At 41.5% G+C, this 12,895-nt stretch overlaps 1 protein-coding gene across 6 annotated transcripts in view; it reads left to right on the top strand.

Moving 5' to 3' along the window:
- The window catches only part of MKX (mohawk homeobox), a 49,212-nt gene that overhangs the window by 15,856 nt on the left and 20,461 nt on the right, over window positions 1-12,895 (top strand). The gene's annotated exons all lie outside the window — the stretch shown is intronic.

Genomic DNA, 12,895 nt, shown 5'->3' with positions numbered 1-12,895 from the left:
GGAGCAGCAAACTCTGAGTTGGAGCCCTTGCAGGTGCAGTGCCCACACTGCCATCTCCCCCAGCCTCTGGCCTGGGGAGCGGGAGGCGGCGTGGGTGGACGGAGCAAGGAGAACAGAGCAGTCTGGAAAGAGTGAAAGCATGCTCGGATATGTCACATATGTGAGTGTTTCTGTCGTAAGCTGATACGCTTATGGCATACACAAATGTGTTCACTTAAGGCAGAAAATTACAGTTCAGATTAATCCTAGTGCAGGTATAATATATAAATTTATATAATTGGTCAAATATGTGTCTTAAGCTGACCACTGAAAGGCTTGGTTCAGTGTTTTTGTTTAGTTAAAAATCCATGTTGGAGAACTAGTTTTTATTAACTCCTTGTCATGCTGTCACTCACAGCAGGTTCTCTGTGTGACAGGAATAACTGAAACCAGACTTGCCTTTCTGTATTTGTTGTACAAATGCTCACAGAAACAGCAATCTGACTGCAACAAGCACTCCAGAAATCTACCAGGAAAAAAATCTAATAATGTTTGTAGTGAGGCTGACCATGAATCTAAAGCAGCAGCGTCAGTCTTTGGTTTATGGATCACTAAAATGCTGACTTTTTTGTAATCACGCTGCAGTGCTCCCTGAGTACCCTAACGCCAGTCACCTGCAGGAACAAAATGTTCTGCATCATTATAGCACAAGGAAATGAAAAATTCCCAACTTTCTGGGATATCGCTGTCTAGTGAAGAAAGCAAAAATTAAAACGAGAAAAAGAGACAAAATGGCAGGACGGGGAGTCCTTTTTCTGTAGGCAGATTTTTCATTGATTTCACTTTTTATGTTACTTAGCACAGTAGAAAAGCCAGAACAAATAAAAACGGTGAGGAAAGTAAAGACTTGCAGGCCTGGAAAGGAGGATGGCTTTTAAACAAACTCTTGAATGACTGGCTGATTTTTGAAGGTGTTTGATCTCTATTTTTAGATGTTTATACTCAGGAGTGTGCTCTGTTTCTGATGTTTTCGTTACAACTGCCTTTTTCTTTCCTCTTGCCTTCCTTTCTTTCTTCCATTTGTATCCTGCAAAGTTGGTGATTTATAAAGCATGATCCTGGGTCGTTTATGACAGCACGCTGAGCACCTCTGATGAGACCCTCAGCACACTGTAGGATCAGGCCCACATTCCTACAGAGCACTTAAATGTAAGGGTGTAGCCATGCACATAAGTGCTATAGAGAGACACATACAAGCTGCAGAACAGTGCTATGATTTTGTGTGGTCCTTGCCAACTTTTCCTTGCAATTTAACATTTTTAGAAATTAACATGTAATTTAAAAATGAGCTATAAAGTTTGAAAGCATAATATGAACACAATGGAACCTGTTTTCAGAAACAACTCAAGGGACCCGCAAAAGCTGCTCATACCAGTGACTTTTGCAAGTTTGATCTAAACGGTGCTGGAGGCCTTGGGGATACTTTGAAATAAATGGTAACCTGGGAGAGCTGAAGGAGGTCCTTGTTGCAGATCCTAATGTCATCCAGAAGTGAAATGGAAAAGGTGAATGTCAAGTACAGTATTAAATGCACACAGCAGCATAACTGCAATTTGAAGGTTACAGAGTTAGGATCAGATTTCTGCAGGAATTTTATTATTACATGACCTGATTCGTCAACACTAAAATAGCATGGAATTGAGAATTGAGGAGAAGATTGTGTTTAATTTACTGTTCTGTTGTTTTTTCTAAAGAAAGATTAAAAGGAAATGGCTTTACTACACAGGAAGTGTCAGGTTTAATATACCAGATGTGATAGCCCAAACTTGGAGAATTTAAGGATCCTACCTGCTCCCTGCTAGTTAAGTTTTGTTCATGTTTTTCGTTTCTTTCAGTTTGAACAGCAAGATGGGGTTTAATTCTCTTGAGTTTCTCAATATTTGAGCTGCAAGGGGAATGAGTCAGGATTATTTCCACAGGACCCTGGAAAACAGTTCTTCATCAAAACTGAATCTTTTTTGTGGGGAGGTAGCGCTTCTGACCTCTCTCAGGTGGGGCAACGAAGGAAGACAGCATTGAGCAGGCTGGGAACAACAACAGCTGGGGGCAGAGCACTCTCCCAAAAGCCTGGGCACCCAGGGACTGCCAGCAGTCAAGGAAGAGCATTGCCTGGAGCCACCCGTGCTGGGAGGGGAAGCGGCACTCCCGGCACTGTCAGTTTTCTGTGTCATTTCTCTCCGCTTCCTGCTTTTAGTGGTTCATTTTGTGGGAAAAGAGAGTATTTGTTTTCTCACAGGTGCTGGGTGCAAAAACTGTGCATCCTTGTTTTGCCTGTTTATTTTCAGATGCAAATGACTATGAATGTTCAGGGATTTTATTTATTTTTTTCCTTTAAACACAAAATCTTAAAGATTCCAGAGACTGGGCTCTGTGCAGGCCAGATGTGCTTCAAGTGACAGCATGTTTGTGGCTATTCTATAATTCAGGTATAATTGCTATGGAGACCCCACAGAGCAGAGGGGGGCTGTGGGCACCTCTTCTGGCTTTGCTTCTGTTGATGTCATGGCAAATTTTCTGCATACTTCAGTAAAAACTATCTGGAGACAGTTGTTTGGCTGCAGAGGATTTTCATGAAATCAACTTGCTTCAGAGCAGCACGTCTCAGGACTCCTGACAGCTTTATCATCGCAGAGAATTAGATGTTCTTGCATGAATGATTTGAAATGGAAAAGATTACAACATCTGACCGAAAAATCAGAAACACCAGAAAAATCAGGGCATCAGCCATGTTTCCATGGCCACAGGTTGTCGCTGCCTGTGCTGGTGCAGCAAGCCCGCCTTTCTTTCTCCAAGACCATTAAAATTTTCCCAATGCAAATGTTCACATCAGTGGCCAAAAAAGCAGCAGACCCCTGTGCTTGCCCAAGACCTCTCTCAGAACACAGCAGGAAAAATGTGTGGTGCTGTCACCAATTGCTAACAACTATATATTTTTATACTCCTCTTTAGAGTTAGTCAATGCTCCAGGCCTCAGCAAAGGCTGTTCCCTGGCCAACGTCAAGCCTCATTCGTTTAGGAAGGTGTTTTCAAAGGGAAAAAAATATTTATCCCCATTTTCCCATTGTTCTAAACGTCTTCAGAATTATGCTTGGTCTTAAAACCTGGGGCCAGCCCAAATGTGAATGTTTCAGGAAATTATGTGCATGGAAAAGCACATGATCATAAATCAGACTGTTTTCCAGTTTTAACTGTAGACTGCATGGTTAGTAATGAATATAATAGGGAAATTAGTTAGAAAATTAGCAGTTAATTTGAGGAGTATTTAAAGAGTGTGTGAAACTACAGCTTGGGAAAACTCATTTAGTGAAATGGATGTGATTCTGTCTCCCCTTCCACTGCCTGAGCAGGATTATCCCCAGTAGCCAAATTTGTGTGCTGATCAGAAATAGCAGAAATGCCAGGCTCCCGTGCTCCCTTGTCATGTCTTCTGCACTGATTCAAGGGTTCCTCAGCCCTGCAAACACCAGCCAGCTGCCACCACTGCCTCTGTGAATGGCTGCATGTGTTGCAAAAGGAAACACTGTTCAAACGAGCGGGGCAGAGAGGGGCTCGGGAGGGATAATGAAATGAGGTATTCAAGCAATACACCAGCTCGAGCAGAGCAGCAGAAAGCCCTGGACACTGGTGCAACAGCCCTGCTGCAACAGCCAGGGATGGAGTGGGGCAGCACGAGGCAGAAGAAGTGGTTTGCATCCCTTGGGTTGTCCCCATAGCCTGGTTGCCTTCTGATGCCCCGTGCTGCCTTGATGTGCATGCAGAGTGGCCCTGCCACTGCACCTGTACCCCAATATGCTTCTGAGGGCACAAAAGAGGGTGTGTCTGCTCTGTCCTCTGCCCAGGAAACCCAGCAGCAAAATGTGACTATCAGCTGTTTGTGCTAAAGAAGGGATGTAAGCCAATGAACTCGAAAAATATGGCACTGTTTTATATATGGAAAAGTGAAAAAGAGCAACAAAACACGGGATGATTTGCAAAGACAGAAACACAGAGATGTGTCCTGTCACCCCCTCAGAAGTGGCTTTGAAGTCACACATTTAACTTTACATGTAATTGATGGAGAAGTTGTGTTTGAGCACACAAAGCCATGGCTGGAGGCCGATCAGGGGCTTGCGAACCAGGCTCCAACACTGAAATGTGCATGTTCTGCTTTTCGGGGCACTCCAGCTGATTCTGCTCCTGCACTGAGACATCTGCCCACGGCACCTGTGTGAAGAAAGAGAAATTACAGGGACAAACCTCTTCCTTTTTGCCCAGTTAATTATTTTTACATACAAAATCTATCATCTTCATCACTAGTAACCACTGTCTTTGGTCATTCTTACTAACACACTAATCTGTGTGCAGTGCAAAAAAGTGTGACCAGGAGGGGACGGGGTGCAGGCACAGGTGGGATGGGGTAGTAGCCAGAGGGGAACAACGGATGGACTTTTCATATTTGTGGGGTAGTAAACTTAAAGGAATGGCAGGCCCATAAAAGTTTCACTTCTTTCTGGAAAAACGTCTGAATTGAAACTTCATACCTGGCCTGGGGTTCCTGCATGTCCCAGCCTCCTTCCGCTGCTGGAGAGAAATAATGCAACTTTGGGTAACTCCTGGTAGGTTCTACTTGTGCAGACTGTCCCTCGTGCAGTGTTACATTGCTGCTGTTCATGTTGCTGTAGTTAAGGCTGTACCTGTGTTTCCATTAGAACCCTTTTAATCTGCAAATTTATGACCCAGCTGTAAAAATTCAATCCAGACTGAAACTTGGCATGAACAGTGTTCCTTCTCCCATCTGTGGAAGGGATTTAAGCAGGTACATCCCAGTAATAACCATCTGAGTTAGGCTTGTAAATTTTGAGCATGATGACTGGTGAATAAAACTGTGAGCTTCTCAGTAGTCCTGGAGTTTGAAATATTTTATGCCTGTGGTGAAAATATTGAAAAGCAGCTTGCTGTTTGTATTCAGTGATACAGCTGTAAATAAAGAAAATGGTTTGGGTCTTTCTATGTTTGTGCAAGCACATGCATTTTCCTTACCATGGCAATATTTTGATATGAGTGGCAAACACTTGAAACTCTTCAGGGTCTTGCATCAAAGCAGTGTCTGATGACTCTCAAGTAGGCTAAGAAATTGTATTCATGCTGGTCCAAGTGGTTGAATTTATCTATTGATCATAATAGAAAAAATTAGGGAAATAAGAAGACCAGATTATTTTCTTTAGAGTGAGATTTTTTATTGGATTCTTCTTAAAATACTGTCAAAACTGGTACAGTATTGAAAATTAGTAATGCAAAATTAGTTTTATTCACTGTTGCTTCCTCCCATTTTAATTTTCTTTTCTAAAAAGCTACACATTGAATGTGCCTGACCAGATAGACTAGTAATCTTATCTGATCCAGCAAATCCTATTTCCCTTTCCAGGTTTGTGGTTTTTGAAAGTAATTCTGTAATTTAAAAACACTCCTTTATGTGTTTAACTGAAATTTTTTAGGTCATTTGTCCATAATGTGCATACCAGAAACATAATGATGAAAGCAGTTTGGTGAGACCAGACTTCTGATCTTCCGTGTGTATTCACAGAGGAGCTTTTGGGAGGGTTTTGACACAATTTGAGAAGTGGACTGAAGAGATCTCTGCATAGATTAATGTGGGGCTGTGAAAGACTTTATACCCACTGTTTGGAAAATGTCAGGAACCTGTAGGTTATCGTTTGTGTATAAGATTTTTACCATCTTGATGGAGGAAGGGGAGTGCTCATAAAAACAACTATTCTGGAAAACCTTCCCTCGTGGTCATCTGTAAAGTTCAATTTCTAATTATCCAGAAAAGCAGATTTGTATTCAGTTTTATTTAATCCACTTCACTACAAACTTAAAAATTTGGGTATGAGATAAAGAGCCAGATGTGGAAATTACCAGTGATTGCTAAAGACCTATTGAGGTCTTTTATGTTTTATGGCATTAAATTGGCATCAGATCACCACTTTAGATCTGTTAAAGGAGAAATATGTCCTAACAGTCAAGGCATGTAAAAGTCTTGTATAAGTGAGTTTTATGTGAGCTAAAAAAAAAAAAAAGAACCAGGAGTTTAAAGCAGGAAAGTAAGTTGGAGAGGTAAACTGCATTGTAGAAAATCTGGAAAAAGTAAAAACAATTCAAACAGAAAGAGATCAGATACACAGCTGAAGCTGGAACAGCTGAAAAGAAACACACAAAAATAGGTAAAGCAAAATTCCAATGGGCCATGAAATGTGTTTTCCTTAATTTTTCACAATGGCCTTGAAACCTGATGTTGGAGACTCTATCTCTGTTCTTTCACTGATGGCCAGAAGTTGAGGTTATGATGACCGGATCGTTTGGTATGGCACTGACATTTCAAATTAAAAGGGATTGCCAAGACTCTCAATTATGACACTAAAATATACCGTATTTCTAGGGCCAATTTTCAGTCACTCCCTCATGCCTCCACATTGATTTAGGCAACAGATGCATGAAAAGCAAAGCAACATTCAAAATAATCCCCTAGTTGAAGCTGGGGGAAGGCTGGCTAGTGGGCTGTAGCCAAAATTCCTTAAATGTTACAATGTTTTACATTTCTAAATGTAAAAACTTTCTTTCCAATGTGAGGTACCAGCCAAATGTCTTAGTTATGGTATCTCAGAGTGAAAACTGGCATGAGGCCTTGTGGTCATTTGTGGGTATTGACAGATTTACACCCTCAAAGATCAAGTTAAATGCTGTTGGTTTCTCCATCTCCCCTTACTTCGTCAGGGATTTTTTTCTCTCTCAGTTACTATTTGTCAACTTAAATCCAGTTTGCTGGAAAAATGAAGGCTCTTCACGACCTGGCTCTTCAGGAGCAAATTGCCTCAAATTCTTTCTGCTAGCCAAGGTATTTTGTAATGCATTGCAAAACAGCAGCAGGATTGCTCTCCTTGCACTAGATGTACTCTGTGGGCTAGACACTGCGGGCAGTTTTAATGACATCTTGGTGTGCTGGAGAATTTGTCTCGGATGTTGACTTCAGGGAGACTTTCACCCCAGGTCCCTCTTTGTCTAATTGCTCTTCCTACCCCAAGGAGTAAGGTCTAGCTTTGCCCCATTGTGAGCTACACCATGGGGAGTCTGTACTGGGAGCAGTTTCTGGAGCTGGTGTGCAAATTAAGTGATCTGCTTCTGGCTATTTTTGGCAGCTTTGAACAGGAGGAGTGGTGGATTGTCCATTAAATGGACACACTAAAATTCGTTGTTCTTCTTTTCTCCCTCTTATGCTGTTTAGCTGCTGTAGCTGTTGGTTACTGCATCACTAATTCATTTCCCCAGGATCATCTTCAAATAAAAGCTTCTTCCAGAAGACAACAGCCTTTGTTCCTTGGTCAGGGAAAGCTCTGTGTGTCTGCAGCACTGTTTGTGTTAGCAGTGTCAGTGAGAGCCCAGTGTAGCCTGGGAGACTTGTGTCAGCTGGGGGAGCAGGGGTGCTGTGTGAAGCCTGGAGCCTTTCTCAGTCTGTGGTATCATAACTATAGTAGCTCTGGGCTTCCTAATTATTATTCCTAATTATCGAACCTCTTATTGAAACTGGATGCTTAGAGACACTTTTTGAAGTGAGGAGAAACAAAAAAAGCTGTCCTACTCTGGCTAGCACCTGAGACCGTAGTGGTGTTTGTAAGACATACAGTCTTTCAGATATATATACATAGACACACGTGCACATACTCCCTGCTCTGTTATGATGATGATATCTGTGGAATTCAAGCCTGCCATCTTTCTGTTTTGCCGTTCTTACTCCTTCACTGTGCAGTAACTCACCATGGCAGTGAACTTTGCAAAGACAGAGGAAAAGAGGCTCTCAACTGTATTGTCCACGAACAATGAGATATCTCTCTTTTAAATCCTATATCTCACTGAAGTGCTTACTCCAGATTGCCTAGAAAAACTGAGAATCCTTTTCACAGAGGTCAGAAGAGAAGACAAGGCTGACCTGTAGGTATTGATCCCAGTGATACTTTGTTTTATGCAAAGGCCTATTTTTGCTGGCTAAACTGAAGTAAAGAAATGCTTACTTAAACATTTTAAATCTATAAAAATGTTGGGTATCTTTATAAGCCTGTTTTCCTTTTAGTGTTGTGTCACAAGGCTTTCTGGTGCTGTTTTCACTCCTCATCTAATGAGACTGTGAGCGATAATAGTTTCTCCTGACTACAAGTGCACATAAGCATTCATTTGTGTTTATTACATTTGCTGTGGATCTATGTAGGAAAAAGGTCATTAATATTGCTCATTCCTCTATACCTCATTCCACTCACAGATTCACATCTCTGTTTCTCTGCCCTCTAACTCCAGAAGGGCCCAATAATTACAGCTGATATCCAACTCAAAGTGCCTTTACCTTCACCTGATAATTGATGGGCAGGCACTCAGATATGTTTTAAAACTAAACCTTTGGAAGTGCTTTATATTGGACAAAGCAAAAATCCAATTTGCCAAGATCTGGTCTGGGTTTTGAGTGTTTTGGCCCCAAAGCGTGCTACATGGTTTGACATGCAATGTTCATGTGTTTGCAAAGCTTTCCAAACTTCATTTGGTGAACTCCAGCTGCTTTCAGTGGGACCTTTTCTCAGAGATCAAAGGACTGTGACCCTCAGAGAAAGTAAGTGCTCATATTTGGGTACGGTTCATCCTTCATTCCTTGCACAAAATAGGAAAAATAAAGGCTGTATTCGGTGCCACAGTACTGCTGCATTTGCTGAGGTTTGAGGAGCTCTGTCATCTCTCTGTGAGCTTCATGGCTGCTCAGAAACACTCCTTCTCTCTCCAGAGCAGTGGCAGTACACAGCCTGATATGAGCCCACCAAAGCCCTCTCCTGCCTCATGACCACATCCTCTTTCCATCCCCTCTGGACAGCCTCGAGGCAGCAGCTCCACACTCCCTACAGGACCAAAAGTCCTTTTACAGGAGGTGCAGGACATGGCTCTGCTGGGGTAAACTTCCCATGAGCCACTGACTCCTGCCCACCCTCACTTGGGGGGAGCCTGTGTCCCACCACAAAACACTTGCTGCATATGAAAAACCATCCCACAGCCCCAGCTGGGAACAGGACATCTCAGCAAAAAAACAGGCCTGGGTGAGCTGGGAGAAGGGCAGGAGAGGAGTGTTGGAGCAAGGTGTCTGAAGGGGATAGAGGGGAGAGGTGGGTTTGTGCTGGACCCCTCAGGGTGTGAGGGACATGCATGCGGTGGGTTATCCAGTGACAGGGTTTGTCCTTGGCGAGCTCTGCTTCATCCAAGGATTTTGCTCCCTTGGCTCCTGCATATCTTTACAGCTGGATTATGGGTTTAGGTAAGTCAGATGCCCTGAGATCACAAATACAGGGTAACTGCTTGTAGAGGAGAGGAGGGAGAAAATCAACAAATGCCTTTGATATATTGTATGTCATCTGTACATGACACTCTGGGACCTTCAAATGCTTAAACTAAAAACCTAAATATAATTTAGTTAGTAAAAATATACCTTAGTTATAATAAAATGATAATAGTGGAACTTGGCAACAGAGCAGCTAATAAATACTACACTTTTGAAATGTGCCTGGGATCCAAGTACATACTCTTTTACTGTGTAGTTAAAGCATGTGGCAGGACATGCTAGACTAAGATTTTCTTTTTGTCTTTCCAATGGAAAACTAAAGTTCTTTGTTTAAGTGAAGCCCGTTGGGAATTTTTCTTAAGTAAAACAAGGAGCTAAAGAATTCCATTCCCTTTTGCCAATTTTTTTTCTTCCTTCAAGCCAAATTATCGATTAATGGGGCATTAAATAGAAAATACTGCCTAGTTAGAATTATACCCTTTTTTGTTTCGGCTCCTTCAATACTTTCTTGTATTTTTTGAAACACTTTGGTGTTTCAAACAGCTGAATTTGAAGATGAGATATTTTATTGGGAAAAGACTACTATTTCTAAACCTTTTTGGCCTTATAAAAATAAAGGTCAGTGATCTGAGACTTACGCCTATTTCTGATTTTTTAAATTAAAAAAGAAAATAAAATCTGTACTCCTTTAAGATCTTCTTCTTCCTGAACTTCATTCTTTGCCTTCCTCATTAGCTGTCTCCATTTCGGTACCCTATCGTTTTGCCAGCAGTGCAGCCAAGTGAATGCTTGACCATATTTTTGTCTGGCTCTAGCGAAACCGTGAGCTGACAATAGAATACTTTTCTGTGGGTTTTCCTTCTTCCCCTGGGGAACCATACTTCAAGGGCAACCTGCTTGTCCAGCATATGAACATGTGGAAAATCCACTGCTATGCACTAATGATTTTCAGATGGGCAATTGTTGCTGAAAATCATCCCAAGAGCAGCAGCTTCTCCGCTGTAGCACCTAACCACTTTGGGATCCCATTGCTCATAGCTGCTCTGGAATAAACCCTTTGCATTTATATATAGGGTGGTGACATTTGGTGCATCTCACGTATGTAGTAACAAAATTTAGGAGGAAAGGAGGTAAAAGTTATAGTAGTGGTTATTTTTTGGCCATTGCAACATCCACCAAAATCTGACACTTATTTTAGCTTGAAAGTATAAATGTAGGAAAAAGTCAAGCTATGCCAAAGATCCACAACAGCAAGGCAGAAGCACCCTAAATATTGTCCATAATTTAATAGCTTTCAGACTTGCGATTTAAATATTTACAAGGAGACTTATCACATGCTGGGAGAGAGAAGAATGAGTTTTAAATTTTAAATCATTTCTATTACTGTTCTTCTCAGAATATGCATTCTTTTTAAACAACTTTCACTTTTAATTTGTAATTAAAGCCAAAGTTTTCTTTTAATTTTGAAAGCTTGTCCTTGGACTAAAATAACATGGAACATTTTTAAACATTGATCCAAGCTGCTGTAGATACATTTTAGTTAAACCACAGAGCCTGCAATTGGATTCCTTGCTTTGCCAGATCGGCTATGAACTGTAAGTGTGGCAGTAATGACTGTAGAGTCCTGGATGCTTCACTACCAGTGAGGAGGGTTGTTTTTCTGGAGTTGTTCCTCCCTTTGGGCCCTATTCATGAATGACTTAATCTCTGTCTATGATCAAATGTCATGCAAGTTACTGTGCACAGAAAAATCAAGGAATGCTTCTCTTCCCTGCATTCCTTACATGGAATTGCTGTGCCTGCCCACACCAAAAAACATCAGAAGCAATATAAAAAGAGTGAGACAAAGAAAACAGAGAAAATTTTGTAAGATCAGGTGTGCAAGTTGGATTGGGCTGTGCATAGGCAGCTCTAGCTTGCCCAGGCAGCACCAGCTGGAGGGGGAACTGGGCTTTCAACAAGGGAGTGTTACCAGGAGCAATACATTCACCATGGAAAACAAAAGTGTTCCTCAGTATTTTCTCTGTACTCTTGGCCATGAAGATGATTTCTAGTGCATGTTTCTATTAGCTTGTTTTGTCTTGGAAAGCAAACATTTACTGTTTTGATGGGCAGATCTTAAGAAGTTCAGGAAATGAATGCTTCTTAGTCTTTTTATCCTCTTGACCTAACTGTTTGTGTGGTGCAATTCTGTCCTTTCACAGGATGTTACACCACTTCATTTGAAGCCAACAGAAAGACTTTAATTACTAGTGATACTGATTACATGATGCATGCCATGCAAGGAACTTTGTGGTATGTTTCAGTATCTTAGAGATCCCGCAGAACACAGGGGTGAAGCGGTGCATAGCTGTCTCCGTATTTATACAGACCTCTTCCTTATTTTTTACAACAAAGTTTTCGCTTATGTTAGTGCTGTTCTCAGTTAAGAGTGAGGAAAGGGCTTATCAGAGTTGTTTTTCTCATCACCAACACCCTGTAGCCACTGCATGAAATTCTGTCTGTCTCTGCATGCCCTGGTGTGAGGACAGATTGCTATAGCAGGACTCCCACGCCAAACAATCATTGGTGGCAAATGGGGAATAACTTGACTCAGGTGCAGAACTCCTCCAGCTGTTGATGGGAGTTACACTTCTTTGTCCAGGATAGTAACTGGAATAGTCATTTAGCTCTTTTTGAGACATTTTCCATCCCTTTAGTACTGACAGTGGACTTTAAAGATGTACGTCTTTTTTCAGGTGGGTCATGACTGGAGTATCATTTTAGCTGTAGGAGGGAAAAGATAGAAGAAAGGATGGGGAATGAAGGGAGAAAAGGAAAACTCACAGCTGGGAAATAAATACAGGTGGGACAATAAAGAACAGAAACTTTTGGAAGATTGTAAAGAGAAGATAGTGCTGGGAGAGGACAAGGGCAGTGCAGAATTAAGGACAGGCATGAAAAGGAAGAGGAAAGAAGGGATGAAGGTAAGAAGATAAAATACTGGGGAAGCAGATATGGAGATACTGGTAGGAATCTGGAGTGTAACAGAGAAGGACTCTAGAATAAATGAGAGAAGCGTAGGAGATATTAGCATTTTTCACAGTCAAAAATGAGAAGTTTGACATTTTCCTTTTCAAAGTGTTTGAGAAACTAGGATGGATAAGCATTCAAGATATTGCCACCCTTCTTGGAAGGCACCTTTGAATCTAATTAATATGTCTTGGCATTTGTTTTCCATACTGCACAGACTAACAGCAAATACACTTCCGGAAAAGAATATGAACCTTACTTAGAATACAAAGCAAATTAATCCAAACTGTTGCTCCACAACTTAGGGCAAAAGCACAACTTAACCTGGGGCTAGGAAATACTCTAGTGCTGGTGGTAGGGATGTCTATTCATGTGGGGTGTGTGGTTATTAGTTTCTCAATTTCTTTGTGCATCCACAATCCCTGACTAAGCTGGATGCAAAAGTATAGAATACTTTTCATATTTTGGCTTAATCATACCCATCCCAGACTTTGCTGA

Source organism: Pseudopipra pipra, chromosome 1, assembly GCF_036250125.1.
Source record: "Pseudopipra pipra isolate bDixPip1 chromosome 1, bDixPip1.hap1, whole genome shotgun sequence".
Classification (NCBI taxonomy): Eukaryota; Metazoa; Chordata; class Aves; order Passeriformes; family Pipridae; genus Pseudopipra; species Pseudopipra pipra.
Note: the sequence above shows the minus strand (reverse complement) of the source record. Positions and strands in the feature narration are given on the sequence as shown.